The sequence below is a fragment of the Pseudophryne corroboree genome, chromosome 8 (assembly GCF_028390025.1).
Source record: "Pseudophryne corroboree isolate aPseCor3 chromosome 8, aPseCor3.hap2, whole genome shotgun sequence".
Taxonomy (NCBI): Eukaryota; Metazoa; Chordata; class Amphibia; order Anura; family Myobatrachidae; genus Pseudophryne; species Pseudophryne corroboree.
Window position 1 is genome coordinate 184,188,588 of NC_086451.1, and position 19,076 is coordinate 184,207,663.

Here is a 19,076-nt window from a genome sequence, read left to right on the forward strand (position 1 = left end):
AGCGATAATAGCCAACATGGAGGAGGGGGAGTTTATGGTGTCTCTGGACATAAAGGATGCGTACCTTCATGTCCCCATATATGCCCCCCACCAGGAATACCTGAGATTCGCTGTACAGGATTGTCATTACCAATTTCAGACGTTGCCGTTTGGACTTTCCACGGCCCCGAGGATTTTCACCAAAATAATGGCGGAAATTATGGTGGTCCTGCGCAAGCATGGAGTCACAATTATCCCATACTTGGACGATCTCCTGATAAAAGCGAGATCAAGAGAGAAATTGCTGAGCAGTGTGGCGCTCTCTCTGAGAGTGCTCCAGCAACACGGTTGGATTCTAAATCTACCGAAGTCACAGTTGATTCCGACAACTCGACTACCGTTCCTAGGTATGATACTGGATACGGAACAAATTAAGGTCTTCCTCCCAATAGAGAAAGCCCAGGACATCTAGAACATGGTCAGATGGTCTAAAACCGAAAAGGGTGTCAGTTCACCAATGCACTCGAGTTCTGGGAAAAATGGTGGCGGCCTACGAGGCCATTCCCTTCGGAAGGTTCCATGCAAGGACTTTTTAATGGGACCTTCTGGACAAGTGGTCCGGGTCCCATCTGCACTTACATCGGAAAATAACTCTGTCCCCAGGAGCCAGAGTGTCTCTCCTGTGGTGGTTGCAAAGTGCTCACCTGCTGGAGGGTCGCAGGTTCGGAATTCAGGATTGGATCCTGCTTACCACGGACGCGAGCCTCCAAGGATGGGGAGCGGTCACACAAGGAAAGAAATTTCAGGGACTTTGGTCAGACCAGGAGTCCTGTCTACACATCAATGTGTTGGAACTCAGGGCCATTTACAACGGCCTTCGACAAGCGGAGAGTCTTCTTCGAAACCTACCGGTTCTGATTCAATCAGACAATGTCACAGCAGTGGCTCATGTGAACCGCCAAGGCGGGACAAGAAGCAGAGTCGCGATGGCGCAAGCCACCAGGATTCTTCGCTGGGTGGAAAATCACGTAAGCGCTCTGTCGGCTGTCTTCATTCCGGGAGTGGACAACTGGGAAGCAGACACGATCTCCATCCAGGAGAGTGGGGACTTCATCAATAAGTCTTTGCAGACATAACACGTCTTTGGGGAACTCCTCAAATAGACATGATGGCGTCACGCCTCAACAAAAAACTTCGGAGGTATTGTGCCAGGTCTCGGGACCCTCAGGCAGTGGCTGTAGACGCTCTGATAACACCGTGGGTGTTCAAATCGGTCTACGTGTTTCCTCCTCTTCCTCTCATCACAAAAGTGTTGAGGATCATAAGGCAAAGAAGAGTACAGACGATACTCGTTGTCCCAGACTGGCCTCGAAGGGCCTGGTACTCAGATCTACAAGAGATGCTCACAGGAGATCCCTGGCCTCTTCCTCTGAGGGAAGACCTGTTGCAACAGGGGCCCTGTGTATTTCAAGACTTACCGCGGTTACGTTTGACTGCATGGCGGTTGAACTGCGAATCCTAGCGAAAAAAGGGGATTCCGGAAGAGGTCATCCCTACTTTAAAGGCTAGGAAGGAGGTGACGGTTAAGCATTATCACCGTATCTGGTGAAAGTATGTGTCTTGGTGTGAAACCAAGAATGCACCTACGGAAGATTTTCATCTGGGTCGTTTTCTCCACTTCCTACAGACAGGAGTGGATATGGGCCTGAAATTAGGCTCTGTTAAGGTACAGATTTCGGCCCTCTCGATTTTCTTTCAGAAGAAATTGGCTTCTCTTCCAGAAGTCCAGACGATTGTAAAGGGAGTGCTGCACATCCAACCTCCTTTTGAGCCTCCAGTGGCACCGTGGGACCTCAACGTGGTGTTGCAGTTCCTAAAATCACACTGGTTTGAACCGCTTAACAAGTTTGAGTTGAAATTTCTTACTTGGTAGGTGGTCATGTTGTTGGCCTTGGCATCAGCAAGGCGAGTGTCAGATTTGGCGGCTTTGTCACACAAAAGCCCCTACTTGATTTTTCATGTGGATCGAGCTGAATTGAGGACACGTCCGCAATTTTTGCCTAAGGTGGTTTCTTCATTCCATGTGAATCAACCTATTGTGGTGCCTGTGGCTACAAGTGACCTGGAGGATTCCAGATCCCTGGACGTAGTCAGGGCCTTAAAGATTTATATAGCCAGGACGGCTAGAATTAGGAAAACAGAGGCTCCGTTTGTCCTGTATGCTGCCAATAAGATTGTCGCACCTGCTTCGAAGCAGACTATTGCTCGCTGGATCTGTAATACGATTCAGCAGGCTCATTCTACGGCTGGATTGCCGGTACCAAATTCGGTTAAGGCCCATTCCACTAGGAAGGTGGGCTCTTCTTGGGCGGCTGCCCGAGGCGTCTCGGCATTACAACTTTGCCGAGCGGCGACTTGGTCGGGGTCAAACACTTTTGCTAAATTCTACAAGTTTGATACCCTGGCTGATGAGGACCTAGCACCTAGCGTTTGCTCAGTCGGTGCTGCAGAGTCATACGCACTCTCCCGCCCGATTGGATGCTTTGGTATAAACCCCATGGTCATTACGGAGTCCCCAGCATCCTCTAGGACGTAAGAGAAAATAAGATTTTAAACCTACCGGTAAATCTATTTCTCCTAGTCCGTAGAGGATGCTGGGCGCCCGTCCCAGTGCGGAAACTCTGCAAGACTTGTATATAGTTGTTGCTTAAATAAGGGTTATGTTTAGTGATGTGCACCGGACATTTTTCGGGTTTTGTGTTTTGGTTTTGGATTCGGTTCCGCAGCCGTGTTTTGGATTCGGATGCGTTTTGGCAAAACCTCACCGAAAATTTTTTGTTTGATTCGGGTGTGTTTTGGATTCGAGTGTTTTTTACAAAAAACCCTAAAAAACAGCTTAAATCATAGAATTTGGGGGTCATTTTGATCCCATAGTATTAACCTCAATAACCATAATTTCCACTCATTTCCAGTCTATTCTGAACACCTCACAATATTATTTTTAGTCCTAAAATTTGCACCAAGGTCGCTGGATGGCTAAGCTAAGCGACACAAGTGGCCGACACAAACACTTGGCCCATCTAGGAGTGGCACTGCAGTGTCGGGCAGGATGGCACTTCAAAAAAAAATTCCCCAAACAGCACATGATGCAAAGAAAAAAAAGAGGCGCACCAAGGTCGCTGTGTGACTAAGCTAAGCGACACAAGTGGCCGACACAAACACCTAGCCCATCTAGGAGTGGCACTGCAGTGTCAGGCAGGATGGCACTTCAAAAAAATTGTCCCCAAACAGCCCATGATGCAAAAAAAAATAAAAGAAAAAAGAGGTGCAAGATGGAATTGTAGATGGAATGTAGATGGATAGTATACTTAATGACGACACAGAGGTAGGTACAGCAGTGGCCTTCCGTACCGTACTGCTATATATAGTATACTGGTGGTCACTGTGTCAGCAAACTGCAAAATTAAAATGCACCACAGGTATAGAATGTAGATGGATAGTATACTTAATGACGACACAGAGGTAGGTACAGCAGTGGCCTTCCGTACCGTACTGCTAGATATAGTATACTGGTGGTCACTGTGTCAGTAAACTGCAAAACTAAAATGCACCACAGGTATAGAATGTAGATGGATAGTATACTTAATGACGACACAGTGGTAGGTACAGCAGTGGCCTACTGTACCGTACTGCTATATATACTGGTGGTCACTGTCAGCAAACTGCAAAACTGAAATGCACCACAGGTATAGAATGTAGATGGATAGTATACTTGACGACACAGAGGTAGGTACAGCAGTGGCCTTCCGTACCGTACTGCTAGATATAGTATACTGGTGGTCACTGTGTCAGCAAACTGCAAAACTAAAATGCACCACAGGTATAGAATGTAGATGGATAGTATACTTAATGATGACACAGAGGTAGGTACAGCAGTGGCCTACTGTACCGTAATGCTATATATTGTATACTGGTGGTCACTGGTCAGCAAAACTCTGCACTGTACTCCTCCTATATAACATTATACTGGTGGTCCCGACTCCCCAGTCCCCACAATAAAGCAGCACACTGAGCACAGATATGGAGTGTTTTTCAGGCAGACAACGTATACTGGTGGTCACTGTCAGCAAAACTCTGCACTGTACTCCTGCTATATAATACAGCTGCTCCCCAGTCCCCACAATTAAGCAGTGTGAGCACAGATATATGCAGCACACTGAGCACAGATATGGAGCGTTTTTTTCAGGCAGAGAACGGATAACTGGTGGTCACTGATCAGCAAAACTCTGCACTGTACTCCTCCTATATTATACAGCTGCTCCCCAGCCCTCCCCACAATTAAGCAATAATGCACAATCAAGTTCAACAATAACGGAGAGGACGCCAGCCACGTCCTCTCCCTAACATTTCCAATGCACGAGTGAAAATGGCGGCGAAGCGCGACTGCTTATATAGAATCCGAATTTCGCGAGAATCCGACAGCGGGATGATGACGTTCGGGCGCGCTCGGGTTAACCGAGCCATACGGGAGAATCCGAGTATGGCTCGAACCCGTGTAAAAAGGGTGACGTTCGGGGGGGTTCGGTTTCCGATAAACCGAACCCGCTCATCATTAGTTATGTTACAGTTGAAATCGGTCTTGGACCGTTGCTGTTATTGTTCATACGGTTAACTGCTTTTGTATGATCCAGGTTAAGTGGTATGCTTGGTGTGGGCTGGTATGGATCTTGCCCTTGGATTTCTAAATCCTGCCTTGTAGTGTCCATCTCCTCTGGGCACAGTTCTCTAACAGGTCTGGAAGAGGGGCATAGAGGGAGGAGCCAGTGCACACCCATAGTCAAAGTTCTCCGTCTATACCCCATGGTCCTTACGGAGTCCCCAGCATCCTCTACGGACTAGGAGAAATAGATTTACCGGCAGGTTTAAAATCTTATTTTTTTGTAGTCTCTTGCTTCCGCTCCCTCCCGGTATTTACAGGGAGTTAATCCCAGGGCTGCCATCAGAAATTGTGGGGTTCGGGACTGACCAAATAGGCAGCCCCCCACCCCCCCCCCCGGAAAAAAAATGTATGTGTGTGTGTGTGTATGTATATATATATATATATATATGTATGTATGTATGTATGTATATGTGTGTGTATATATATATATATATATATATATATATATATATATTGTTCACACTAGGCTGTTTTAGCGGGGCACCGCACCCTGCCCGATTTTCTAAAGGCAAAATCCGCACTGCCCCTTATGCGGCGCCATGCTAGAACAGCCGCCCGCTTCCTGCCCTCCCAGCGTGGGAGAGAGCTAGGGGAAGCCCAGCACCTCCGTCGGTGCTGGGCACGCCCCCGACAGTGACGCCACCAGCCACAGACACCCCCTTTAGCAACGTCTGTGGGCCGCATCGCCTAGTAAAATGACGATAGCGTGGCCACGCCCCCGTTTCAGGCACGCGCGCCAGTATGCCCCCGTAGTCCGGCGCCCTGCCCAATATTAATCCTAGAAGTAACTATATATATATATATATATATATATATATATATATATATATATATATATATATATATATATATATAAAATATATATATATTTTTTTTTTTATTATTATTATTATTATTATTGTTTATAAATTACTATGCACATACAAGGCAACACCATAATATGCCCCTTGCACCATATTAAGTATCCACAGTGATGCCTCTTACACCATATTATGCCCCACACAGTAATGCTCCTCGAACCATATTGTGCTCCCACATTAATGCTGCCAGTATCTGCTCATTGGCAGGGGTTCTGCTCGTTGTTGGGATTTCCCCACCTGGCCGCTGCTGCGGGTCCAGCCTCTGTTTGTGCCTGCATGCTTCTATTGAAGACGACCCTCCCAAAATGGCCGCCACCTCAGAGGAGACAGTTATTAAAGATATTAGAGGAGGCTCCTATAGTATCTTTAATAATTGTCTCCTCTGAGGTGGCGGCCATTTTTGGAGGGACGTTTTCAATAGAGGGTGGTGGAGTACGGATGGGGAAGAACTGCGACGGACGGCGGCGGGCAGGTGGCGGCATGAGCATACTGGGCCCTTCCTTCTCTATCGCAGAGACTGGGCCCTGGACAGCTGTGCCCCCGGTACCCACCTGATGTCTGCCCTGGTCATTCCTATCTAATTACACTATTATATAGTAACATAGTATCTAAGGTTGAAAAAAGACAATTTGTCCATCAAGTTGAACCTATTTGTGGTCTCCTAAGCAGGATTATTTTGGTCTAAATTTTGTCTGATGCTGATGTCAGCCATTGTGTTTATTCCTCTTTTCATAGTAACTATAGTGCGCGACTACGCACCATAACCCTGAATATCCTTATCCATTAGGAATTTATCTAACCCATTCTTAAAGGTGTTGACTGAGTCCGCAATTACAACTCCCTCAGGCAGGGAATGACAAACACGTATTCTCCTTACTGTGAAAAAACCTTTACTCCGCATTGTGTGGAATCTCCTCTAACCTAAGCGAGTGTCCACATGTCCTCTGTGCTGATCTTGCCAAAAACAGGTCCCGCGCAAGCTCTGTGTATTGTCCCCTTATATATTTGTAGATGTTGATCATGTCCCCTCTTAGTCTCCTCTTTTCCAGTGTAAACATGCCTTGCCTTGCAAGCCTTTCCTCGTATTCCAGCGTCTCCATTGTCATGACTGAGGTTTTGTGAACCCGGTGTTAGTGAAGTCTGTGCGGGCGATTGGAGGAATTTGTGAATACTTTCACTGACCTGGTTTGGGAGTGTTGTGGGCTCGGGGTTTCTTCCGGTTACCGGGAAGAGGTACCGCAGCAGAGATGACCGAATCTAGGTTTTCCTCATGCAGGATTTGGTCGGCAGACAGGAAGCAGGTATGGATGCTGGAGGTCTCCTGAAAGACAGAACTTGAAAAGGTGCTGAGGAAAGAATTAAGGAGTACCGGATACTAGAGACACCAACTACGCTTGTGAGCACTGGGTGTTTGGAGGCACTGAGGTGCTTGGAGGCACTGAGGTGCAGAAGTGCCTGGAGGCACGGAGGTGTGCTTGGAGGCACGGAGGTGTGCTTGGAGGCACGGAGGTGTGCTTGGAGGCACGGAGGTACTTGAAGGCACGGATGTGCTTGGAGGCACGGAAGTGCTGAGGCACGGAGGTGCTGGAGGCACATAGGTGCTGGAGGCACGGAGGTGCTGAGTGCTGAGGCACGGAAGCCACAGCGATACGGGAGCTCTGGAGATCACAACTACAACAGCAGTAAAGATGAAACACAGCAGCTGTGGTTTTCAGTTGAGACTATGGAATACAGTACTGTGCCTTTAAGATGAACCACTGCAGCTGTGCCTCTACATTGAGACTCGTGGAAATAGTGAATATCAGTGGCAACACAAAAGAAACCAAACAGGGTAACAAGGGAACAGAGTTTCCACAGGAACTTAAGTACAAAGGTTACCTTTAGGGAGCTCAGCTTTAAGGCTCACACAGAGCTGTATGTGACACGAGGAACTGGCCCAGTTTCCAACTCAGCCTCCCGATTTATACTTCCTGGTCCTTGGTGATTGGTGAGCAGGATTAGGTAAAGCAGGGAGTCTCAGGCTGGCAGAGGATTGGACAACTCTGGGTCAGGTGAACAGTCACTGTCATGTGACTACTCTAGACTAGGCTGTGATGTAGAATGAGGCCTAGCAGGCCGAGAGAACACTGAAGCCTGAACTTCTGCAAAACATAAGATGCTGGCTTTTAGGCCTAAACTTCAGATTACTGAATTCAGCCTCACACAGGAGCTCACCACAGGTGGAACTAATTAACTATTACCTTTCAGGCAGAGAACTCAGGAAAACTCATAGTGCTGACAAGCTGTTTAACTCAGTGAGTAAAAAGACACAGGATCCGGGACAGATGGCATGGGTAAATCACCAAATATGAAACCTACAGTCAGGATTGTGACAGTATCCCCCTCTTCAAGGGTGGACTCCGGACACCCATCTTGAATCTTAGAGGAACTTGAGAAATTCATACAGAAGAATTTAGGACCTTCATTGATGCCTCTTCTTCTTACGGGAACATTTGGTTTTGACCAAGGACAGCGGAATCTCCTGTAAAGAAAAACCTTCCTTAGAAAACATGGGGCCTCCCATGAAAGGTGTAGCATCATGAACTGGATCAAATTCAGAGTCTGAGTCCAAGTCTAATGGAAGATATGAATCTCCCTTAGATACACAGTTTGCAGATGAAAAGGAGGTGCACTGGAGTTTTAAATTCTCTGGGCTAGGAGAGACTCCTACATGAGCAATTTTAATGGTCGGATTCTTACCGAAGGAGATTCTTAGATTATCCCTGGGAGGACAGCACAAACTTCCTTCTGCATTCCCTTTAGAGCATGATTCTTTTACCGAGTCAGATTCCAAAGGTTTAGGACTAAATTCTTTTACCACAGCATTACTAAAAGTCTGTAAGTCATGGAACACAGGATCATTACTCTCAAAAAGCATGTTGGCCCACTCCAAAGCTCTTCCTCTGAATGCCAGGAACAGATATTGAGTAACGTTGGAAGGAGTTACTGCACCTGAAGGATCAGACTCCATCAGAGAGAGAAATTGTTCAACCAGAGCGGCATATTGCAATAGGTATACCATCAGACGAAAGCTTAGAGGCTGAAACTGGAGAAATCTTTGGCTGGACGAGTAGGACTGGATTGGATCCGAGGATACTTGAATTGGCTGGAGCCAACGGAGACTGACCAGGCTGGTCCTGGAGTATCGCTGGACCGGATGGAACCGGGACGGACTGACCAGGCAGGGCCTGGAGTATTGCTGGACCGGCTGGAACCGGGACGGACTGACCAGGTGGAGCCTGGAATATTGCTTGACCGGCAGGAGCCCCCTCTTCATGGGGCTGGGCTGAGGCAGGAGCCCTCTCTTCACGGGGCTGGGCTGAGGCAGGAGCCCCCTCTTCACGGGGCTGGGCTGAGGCAGGAGCCCCCTCTTCACGGGGCTGGGCTGAGGTAAGAGCCCCCACTTCACGGGGGTGGGCTGAGGCAAGAGCCCCCACTTCACGGGGCTGGGCAGCACTCTGTAGACTCTGGCTGGGCAGCACTCTGTAGACTCTCTGGCTGGGCAGCGCTCTGTAGACTCTCTGGCTGGGCAGTGCTTTGTAGACTCTCTGGCTGGGCAGTGCTCTGTAGTCTCTCTGGCTGGGCAGTGCTCTGTAGTCTCTCTGGCTGGGCAGCGCTCTGTAGTCTCTCTGGCTGGGCAGCGCTCTGAAGACTCCCTGGGGCTGGACCCTCTAAACCCCTCACTGGGGTTGGACGCTCTGAACCCCTCACTGGGGCTGAAGACACGGACGCCCCTCCTTGGGCTGAAGACACGGACGCCCCTCCTTGGGCTGTAGACACGGACGCCCCTCCTTGGGCTGTAGACACGGACGCCCCTCCTTGGGCTGTAGACACGGACGCCCCTCCTTGGGCTGTAGACACGGACGCCCCTCCTTGGGCTGTAGACACGGACGCCCCTCCTTGGGCTGTAGACACGGACGCCCCTCCTTGGGCTGTAGACACGGACGCCCGTCCTTGGGCTGAAGACACGGACGCCCCTACATAGTAACATAGTATCTGAGGTTGAAAAAAGACAATTGTCCATCGAGTTCAACCTATTTCTGGTCTCCTATGCATGATGATTTGACTAAAATTTCTGACTGATGCTGCTGTCAGCCATTGCATTTTATCCCTATTTATAGTAACTATAATGCATGACTATGCACCATACCCCTGGATATCCTTATCCATTAGGAATTTATCTAACCCATTCTTAAAGGTGTTGACAGATTCCGCCATTACAACTCCCTCAGGCAGGGAATTCCAAACACGTATTGTCCTTACCGTGAAAAAGCCTTTACGCCGTATTGTGCGGAATCTCCTCTCCTCTAACCTGAGCGAGTGTCCACGAGTCCTCTGTGTTGATCTAACCAAAAACAGGTCCCGCGCAAGCTCTGTGTATTGTCCCCTTATATATTTGTAGATGTTGTTCATATCCCCTCTTAGTCTCCGCTTTTCCAATGTAAACATGCCTAGTCTTTCAAGCCTTTCCTTGTATTCCATCGTCTCCATGCCCTTAATTAGTTTGGTCACCCTCCTCTGTACCTTTTCAAGCTCCAGGATATCCTTTTAGTACGGTGCCCAGAATTGTACACAATATTCATGGTGTGGCCTCACTAGTGATTTATATAAGGGGAGTATAATACTCTCGTCCCTAGCATCAATACCTCGTTTTATGCATGCTAATATCTTATTAGCCTTCTTTGCTGCAGTCCTACTTTGGGTACTACTGCTTAGCTTGCTATCTATGAGGACACCTAAGTCCTTTTCTTTATCATCCACTAGGGGTCACTGGAGTACTCTTGGGATATGGACGGGCTTCCGTAGGAACAGCACTGAATATTTAAATTTAGAACACTCCACCGCTCCATATCCCCGAGCACCTCTCAGTGTTTTTTCTGTGCTACACGTAGCAACAGCTCTGTGACTGAAGTCACGATTACTTGAAGAATTTTTATTTTTTTATTTTTATTTATTTTTTTCGATTTTACATCCCTTTCCCCCTTCCAAAAGGCAGGGTCAGGGATTGTGCAGCTGCTGAAGCAGCAGCGGCGTGTCGGGCCTCTCTGAAAGAGCTCCCTCACAGCCATACAGACACACAGTTCTCATGTGTGCACAGGCTGGCCGGCGCTTACTAAGAAGCCCCGTCGGAGCCTCATGACAGACGCATAATCAGGTATGTGAGGGGGTAGAACGGAGGCGGTCAGCTTCCGCTGCCGCCCCGACGTGTGGGGAAGGCGCTGGTGGCTTTTGCTGTATGCTGCGGCCGGCCGCCGGGGAACATAGCGCCACTGTACTACACTGCTCCCGCGTCTTTGAAGGGTCCGGTCGCCGCTTCTCCCGCTGCTCCGGCGCTTCTCACAGGGTACCCGTAAGTCTCTCAACGGGTCCGCCCGCCGCTTCTCCCACAACTTCCGACTGCCTCTTCAACGCTGCTGCCCGGGTCCCATAGCGCTGACACGCGTTCCCTGGGCCCGGAGTGCCGCTGCCCAGCCCACACTGCACGCTATGGAGCAGATGCGAGGGGGGGGGAAAGGACAGCAGCAACAGGCTGGGGATAGTATAGCACATATATATCATGATGTTATACTGCCAGGGAGGAGTTTTTATAATAATACACAGGCTGTTAATAATATCAGTATGAAACTGCACTGTGATTATATGTATAAGCATGGCAGCCATTTTAACCATGTTTCTGTGTCTTCATGCTGTGATTCCAGAACGTTCCTGTCCTACATCTCTACTCCACCGGAGGCGCAGGGGTGTTAGTGGGAATTTGGGATCACATTTCAGAGTACTGACCACGTGTACTGCATTTGGCCAGTTTTATATACAGAGACACCTTACTGCTATTTTACTGAGTCGTGCAGGTGTCTGGTTTTTGTGTATTGTATTGTCTGTCGCCATAATGAGTAAGGCACCAGCAAAAACTAAAAAGCATAATTGCAAAGTCTGTAACAGTGTATTACCGGATGGATCTACCACATGTACAGTATGTTTTGTGAATTCGGTTCAGAATACCATTTCTGCTCCTGTTTTACAACCAATTTCCTCACCGGACCCTCCGTGGGGTATGTTAGTAAATGTACTGGATAGGTTACAATCAGAATTGACCGCCGCTCGTCAGGAGCGGGAAACGGTAAGATCTGAGTCTAGGGTGAGACCGCCAGAACTACCGGAGGCGTCTCAGCCTTGCGTAAGGTCCAAATCCATTTTGGGTAAACGGGATAAATTTCATATGTCTTATGATTTTCCAGTGTCTGCTATGTTGCATTCTGACGATTCCATGCCAGACCTCACGGAACATGAGGGTGAGGAGGGGGAAGTGGAGTCAGATGGCGAGGATGTTAACAGTTCCGGCATTGATGATCTCATCAGAGCGGTACGTCAGTCTCTGAGGTTTCCTGAAACTGAGGAGCCTCTCACAAATGATCAGGTCGTATTTACTAAACGACGGAAGACGCCAATAAGTTTTCCTGTGTCGGATTCTCTAAATCAGATGTTAGTAGAAACACGACAGAATCCAGATAAACGGTTTTCTATACCTCGCAGATTTAAGTCTAGTTATCCGTTTCCAGACTCGGTAACGTGTACATGGGAGAATCCACCAATAGTTGATTCGTCAGTATCCAAGCTTACCAAGAAATTAACCATACCAGTGCCAGCAGCTACTACGCTTAAGGATCCTTCAGATCGCAAGATAGAAACTATGCTAAAATCCATGTATGTAGCAGCAGGTGTGATGCTGAGACCTGGATTGGTTGGCATTTGGGTCACTAAGGCGCTCATAATATGGCTTACAGAACTCAAATCTGATTTACATGACGAAAACCTGATAATTCTTGTAAATCAAATGATTGAGGCTGTAGAGTATCTCTGTACATCGTCTACTGACGTCTGTCAGCTCACTTCTCGTATTTCATCGTCGCTAGTTACGGCACGACGAGCACTCTACCTGCGTACTTATCATGCGGAGGCAGAGGTCAAACGAAGTATAGAGGCGTTGCCTTACGATGGCAAGAAGTTGTTTGGTCCAGAATTGGACGCATGGATTGCGGAGGCTACGGGAGGTAAGTCTGTTTTCTTACCATTGCCTCCACCGGTTCCAAGAAGAAGGTACGCTGGACCTTCGTTCAAATCCTTTAGACCTCAGCCCTTTCGAGGACGTGGCAGAGGATCAGCCACGCCTGCTAGACGTGGTCGCGGACGTGGTTTCCATCAAACCAACACAACTCGCCAAGACGCTAAGGTTACCGACAAGCCAGTGGCATGACGGGCTACCAGCCCATCTCGGTTCTCCAATTGTGGGAGCACGCCTTCAGACGTTCCATGTGGCGTGGTTCCACACATCCGCGGATGGCTGGATCCGCAATTTAGTGTTAAAAGGTTACAAAATAGAGTTCGACTGTCTTCCGCCTCTGCGGTTTTTCAAGACAGGATTGCCTCTGTCGGACGACAAGAGGACGGTTTTGCAAATTGCCATTCAGTCCCTACTGGATTCGGCAGTGTTGATTCCGGTCCCTGTACACCAACAGGGTCAGGGTTATTATTCAAGTCTGTTTGTGGTCCCGAAGCCGGATGGCTCAGTCAGACCAATATTGAACTTAAAGGGGCTCAATCAGTACGTAACTTACTACAGATTCAAGATGGAGTCTCTACGTTCGGTGATTGCGGGGTTAGAGGCAAAGGAGTTTATGATTGCGCTAGACCTCAAGGATGCGTACTTACACATTCCAATTTGGCAGCCTCATCAGAAATTCTTACGGTTTGCAATACGCCAGAACCATTACCAGTTTCAGGCTCTACCGTTTGGCCGGTCATCAGCGCCGCGGGTATTCACCAAAGTGATGTCTGTGATGATAGCTCACCTCAGATCCCTGGGAGTGACAATAGTTCCGTATTTAGACGATCTGCTCATCAAAGCTCCGTCTCAACAGATACTTCTCCAACATGCGCTGCTAACATACAATGTACTGGTTCACCACGGTTGGATTGTCAACTTCAAGAAATCACATCTAATTCCGTCTCAACGCCTTCAGTTCCTAGGTATGATTCTCGATACGGTCAATCAAAGAATTTACCTACCACAGCAGAAAGTACAAATGCTACGCCATCTAGTACAATTAGTGCTCAAGCCACGCACAGTGTCGGTACACTTGTGCATTCGCCTCTTAGGCACAATGGTGGCAGCTTTCGAGGCGCTTCAGTTCGGAAGATTTCACTCTCGTCCATTTCAACTGAATGTGCTTGCCCAGTGGTCGGGCTCGCATCTGCAGATTCACCACAGGGTGAGGTTGTCGCCAACAGCAAGAGTATCTCTGCTCTGGTGGCTCAAGGAACACAATTTAACCGCAGGAAGACGGTTCGGAGGTTGGAATTGGATAATTCTAACTACGGACGCCAGTCTCAGAGGTTGGGGAGCGGTAATTCAAAATTGTCAGCTCCAGGGTCTCTGGGCGGATCACGAGAAATTGCTGTCTATAAATGTTCTAGAACTCCGCGCAATTTACAATGCGCTACGACAAGCAGTGCACATGCTTCGCTCTCAACCTGTCCAAGTGCAGTCGGACAATGCGACGGCGGTCGCATACATCAACAAACAAGGAGGAACGAGCAGCCGCATGGCAATGCGGGAAGTAGCTCGAATCCTCAATTGGGCGGAATGCCACCAGGTGATATTGTCGGCCGTGTTCATTCCGGGAGTGGACAACTGGGAGGCGGATTATCTCAGTCGTCGGGATTTTCATCCAGGCGAATGGGCATTAAATCCAGAAGTGTTTCACATGTTGGTTCAGCGATGGGGGTATCCTCAGGTGGACCTGATGGCGTCTCGACACAATCACCAGACATTCCAGTATGTGTCCAGAACAAGAGATCCAAAGGCAGTGGCGGTGGATGCTCTCACGGTCGAGTGGCCGTACAGTCTTGTGTATCTGTTTCCACCGTTTCCGTTGCTCCCTCTGGTGCTAAAACGAATCAAAAGAGAGTCGGTCACAGTCATACTAGTGGCGCCTCATTGGCCTCGGAGAGCTTGGTACTCGGATCTCCGAGGATTACTCGCAGACGATCCTTGGCCGCTCCCGCTACGTCCAGACCTGTTACAACAGGGTCCATTCCTTTACCCCGATTTAGCGCGGCTGCGTTTGACGGGGTGGCTGTTGAGACCGCCCTCTTAAAAAGGGAGGGCATCCCAGATTCAGTTATACCAACCATGTTACGAGCTAGGAAGCCGGTTACGGCAGCTCATTATTACAGAATATGGCGTGCCTATATAGGTTGGTGTGAAGCTCGGAAATTCCCGACATCATCTTTCAAGTTATGCCGCCTTTTGTTGTTTCTACAAACAGGGTTAGATGGAGGTCTGCGTTTATCTACACTAAAGGTGCAGGTATCTGCTTTGTCAATTTACTTTCAAAGATGATTGGCTCTATTGCCGTCTATACGCACTTTTTTCCAAGGTGTCCTCAGAGTACAGCCTCCATTCATTCCACCTACAGCGCCATGGGACTTGAATCTGGTTTTAGAGTTCTTACAATCTTCATATTTTGAACCCTTACAGCAAGTGGATATAAAGTTTCTCACTTGGAAAACAATTTTTCTTCTAGCCTTAGCTTCGGCAAGGCGTGTTTCGGATTTGGGTGCCTTGTCATGCAATGCACCGTATTTGGTGTTTCATGATGACAGAGCGGAACTTCGGACGAATCCCGCCTTCTTACCAAAGGTAGTGTCATCTTTTCACATCAATCAACCAATAGTAGTTCCTGTGTTGACAGCACATTCTGGAACTCTGGATGTGGTACGCGCATTACGCGTGTATGTATCCCGAACGTCTTCAGTTCGTAAGACGGATACGTTATTTGTTCTCTATGATGCTGCCAAGATAGGTTGGCCAGCATCTAAACAAACTTTATCCAGATGGATAAAACTGACCATACGTCAGGCTTACCTTCATGCTAGGTTACAACCGCCTACGTCAGTAACCGCTCATTCCACACGTTCTGTGGGAACTTCATGGGCAGCTGGTCGTGGGGCTTCTACGACGCAGCTTTGCCGTGCGGCTACATGGTCTTCAGTGCACACGTTTGTGCGCTTTTACAAGTTTGATACGTTTGCGGCATCAGCATCTAGCTTTGGCCGTCTAGTGTTACAAGTGCCAAACAGCTCTCCAGCCCACGGGGGAAGCTTTGGTACGTCCCAAGAGTACTCCAGTGACCCCTAGTGGATGATAAAGAAAATAGGATTTTGGTACTTACCAGGTAAATCCTTTTCTTTGAATCCATAGGGGGCACTGGACGCCCACCCAGAGCAGTTTTACCTAGTTGTGGTTAGTTCTGAGGATCTTATGGTAACACACTTTCACCGACTGGTTCAAATTACAAGTGCTGGTTAGGGTGTCAACTGTTTAGTTGTCAGTAACGTTATGTGTTAACTTCGTTATTGTCAGTTATGTTATATGTAATACTCCATTGTCAACATCTCTATAGTTCCTGTTCGGCTCTGTAAAAAACACTGAGAGGTGCTCGGGGATATGGAGGGGTGGAGTGTTCTAAATTTAAATATTCAGTGCTGTTCCTACGGAAGCCCGTCCATATCCCAAGAGTACTCCAGTGCCCCCTATGGATTCAAAGAAAAGGATTTACCTGGTAAGTACCAAAATCCTATTTTCCAGTACAGAATCCCCTAATTTTACCCCATTTAGTAGGTAGGTGTAATTTTTGTTCTTGTTACCACAGTGCATTACCTTACACTTGTCTGTGTTGAAGCGCATTCTCCATTTGGCTGCCCATGCTTCTAATTTAACTAAGTCGTTCTGAAGAGACTCGGCATCCTCCTCTGTATTTATAGCCTTACACAATTTGGTATCATCTGCAAAAATTGACACCATGCTCTCTAGACCTTCTGTTAGGTCGTTAATGAAAATATTGAACAATAGCGGTCCTAATACTGAGCCTTGTGGCACACCACTTAGCACTTCAGTCCAAGTTGAAAAAGATCCATTAACCACAACGCGCTGCTTCCTATTATCTAACCAGTTTTTGACCCAAGTGCATATTGTGCTTCCTAGCCCTGATTCTTGTAGCTTGTAGATAAGTCTCATGTGTGATACAGTATCGAACGCTTTGGCACAGTCTAAAAAGATTACATCCACGTCTTTACCCTGATCTAGGTTTGCGCTTACTGTTTCATAAAAGCCAAGTAAGTTGGTTTGACAGGATCTGTCCTTCATAAACCCATGTTGATTCCTTTTAATGACCTTATTGGTTTCAAGGAACTTCTGAATACTATCTCTTAGAATACCTTCCAATACTTTCCCCACTATAGATGTAAGACTAACTGGTCTATAATTACCTGGTTCAGCTTTACTTCCCTTTTTCAATATAGGCACTACTTCCGCTATACGCCAGTCTTTGGGAACCATACCTGATATAACTGAATCCTTAAAGATCAAAGATAGCGGTTTTGCCAGTTCAGATTGAAGCTCCATTAGAACCCTTGGATGAATACCATCGGGCCCTGGTGATTTATTAATCTTTAAATGTTTTAATCGGTCACAGACTACTTCCTCGCTTAAATAAGTACCCCCTCACTGGGGCTGAAGACACGGACGCCCCTCCTTGGGCTGAAGACACGGACGCCCCTCCTTGGGCTGAAGACACGGACGCCCCTCCTTGGGCTGAAGACACGGACGCCCCTCCTTGGGCTGAAGACACGGACGCCCCTCCTTGGGCTGAAGACACGGACGCCCCTCCTTGGGCTGAAGACACGGACGCCCCTCCTTGGGCTGTAGACACGGACGCCCCTCCTTGGGCTGTAGACACTGACTCTGTGACTCTAAATGTATTGAACATTCTTCTCTGGACACCCAAATTGGGATAAGGTCTTTTAATCACCGGACCCCAGTCATAAATTTGAGTCTCTTTCAGAGTAGCCATCTTGATACCCCCGTCAGCAGTAGCAGGGTCGGCTACTGTGGATGACTTGTAGACATGAGCACTGTGATACTGAGATTTGTCACCATTCCCTGGCTTACGAAGAATGCAGTCTTTAACAAAATGACTGGAATTTCCACAGTAAAGACAAAGGTGTAGCTCCCTACGCCGCTGACGTTCAGCTTCAGAGAGGTCGGCCGTGGATAGCTCTGATGAATAACTTTTCCTTGCACAGAGGAAGAGACTCTATTAACTGGATGGGACAAAACAGGATCAACAACGTTGGTAGTATTCCTGAAGAGATCAGGCATCACAGAAAGAATACTAGACAAAAGTTCTTGTAACTGTAATAACATCTGGTAGAAAATATGCAGTTGGTCAGGAGTCTTAGTGCAGAAGGTCAGAGAATCTCTGGAGAAAGAATTCCGCTGCAGACACTGTGCCAATTGATGCCGAGTCGACTCCAGACCTTCCAAGCGTCCTGCAATATTGCTTAGGAGGTCCTGCATCAGACAAACACTTTCGGCCGGGTCCATGTGGCCAGTTCCTACTGTCATGACTGAGGTTTTGTGAACCCGGTGTTAGTGAAGTCTGTGCGGGCGACTGGAGGACTATGTGAATACTTTCACTGACCTGGTTTGGGAGTGTTGTGGGCTCGGGGTTTCTTCCGGTGACCGGGAAGAGGTACCGCAGCAGAGACCGAATCTAGGTTTTTTCTCATGCAGGATTTGGTCTGCAGACAGGAAGCAGGTATGGATGCTGGAGGTCTCCTGAAAGACAGAACTTGAAAAGGTGCTGAGGAAAGAATTAAGGAGTACCGGATACTGGAGACACCAACTACGCTTGTGAGCACTGGGTTTAGAAGTGCCTGTAGGCACGGAGGTGTGCTTGGAGGCACGGAGGTGTGCTTGGAGGCACGGAAGTGCTGGAGGCACGGAGGTGCTGAGGTACAGTGGTGCTGAGGCACGGTGGGGCTTGGAGGCACGGAAGTGCTGAGGCACGGAGGTTCTGAGGCACGGAGGTGCTGGAAGCACGGAGGTGCTGGAGGCACGGAGGTGCTGGAGGCACGGAGGTGCTGAGTGCTGGGGCACGGAAGCCACAGGGATACGGGAGCTCTGGAGATCACAACTACAACAGCAGTAAAGATGAACCACTGCAGCTGTGCCTCTACATTGAGACTTGTGGAAATAGTGAATATCAGTGGCAACACAAAAGCAAACCAAACAGGGTAACAAGGGAACAGAGTTTCCACAGGAACTTAAGTACAAAGGTTACCTTTAGGGAGCTCAGCTTTAAGGCTCACACAGAGCTGTGTGTGACACGAGGAACTGGCCCAGTTTCCAACTCAGCCTCCCGACTTATACTTCCTGGTCCTTGGTGATTGGTGAGCAGGATTAGGTGATGCAGAGAGTCTCAGGCTGGCAGAGGATTGGACAACTCTGGGTCAGGTGAACAGTCACTGTCATGTGAGTACTCTAGACTAGGCTGTGATGTAGAATGAGGCCTAGCAGACCGAGAGAACACTGAAGCCTGAACTTCTGCAAAACAAAAGATGCTGGCTTTTAGGCC

At 48.2% G+C, this 19,076-nt stretch overlaps 1 protein-coding gene across 2 annotated transcripts in view; it reads left to right on the forward strand.

Annotated features, from left to right (window-relative positions):
* The window catches only part of LOC134948779 (Krueppel-like factor 12), a 348,760-nt gene that overhangs the window by 275,338 nt on the left and 54,346 nt on the right, over positions 1-19,076 (forward strand). The gene's annotated exons all lie outside the window — the stretch shown is intronic.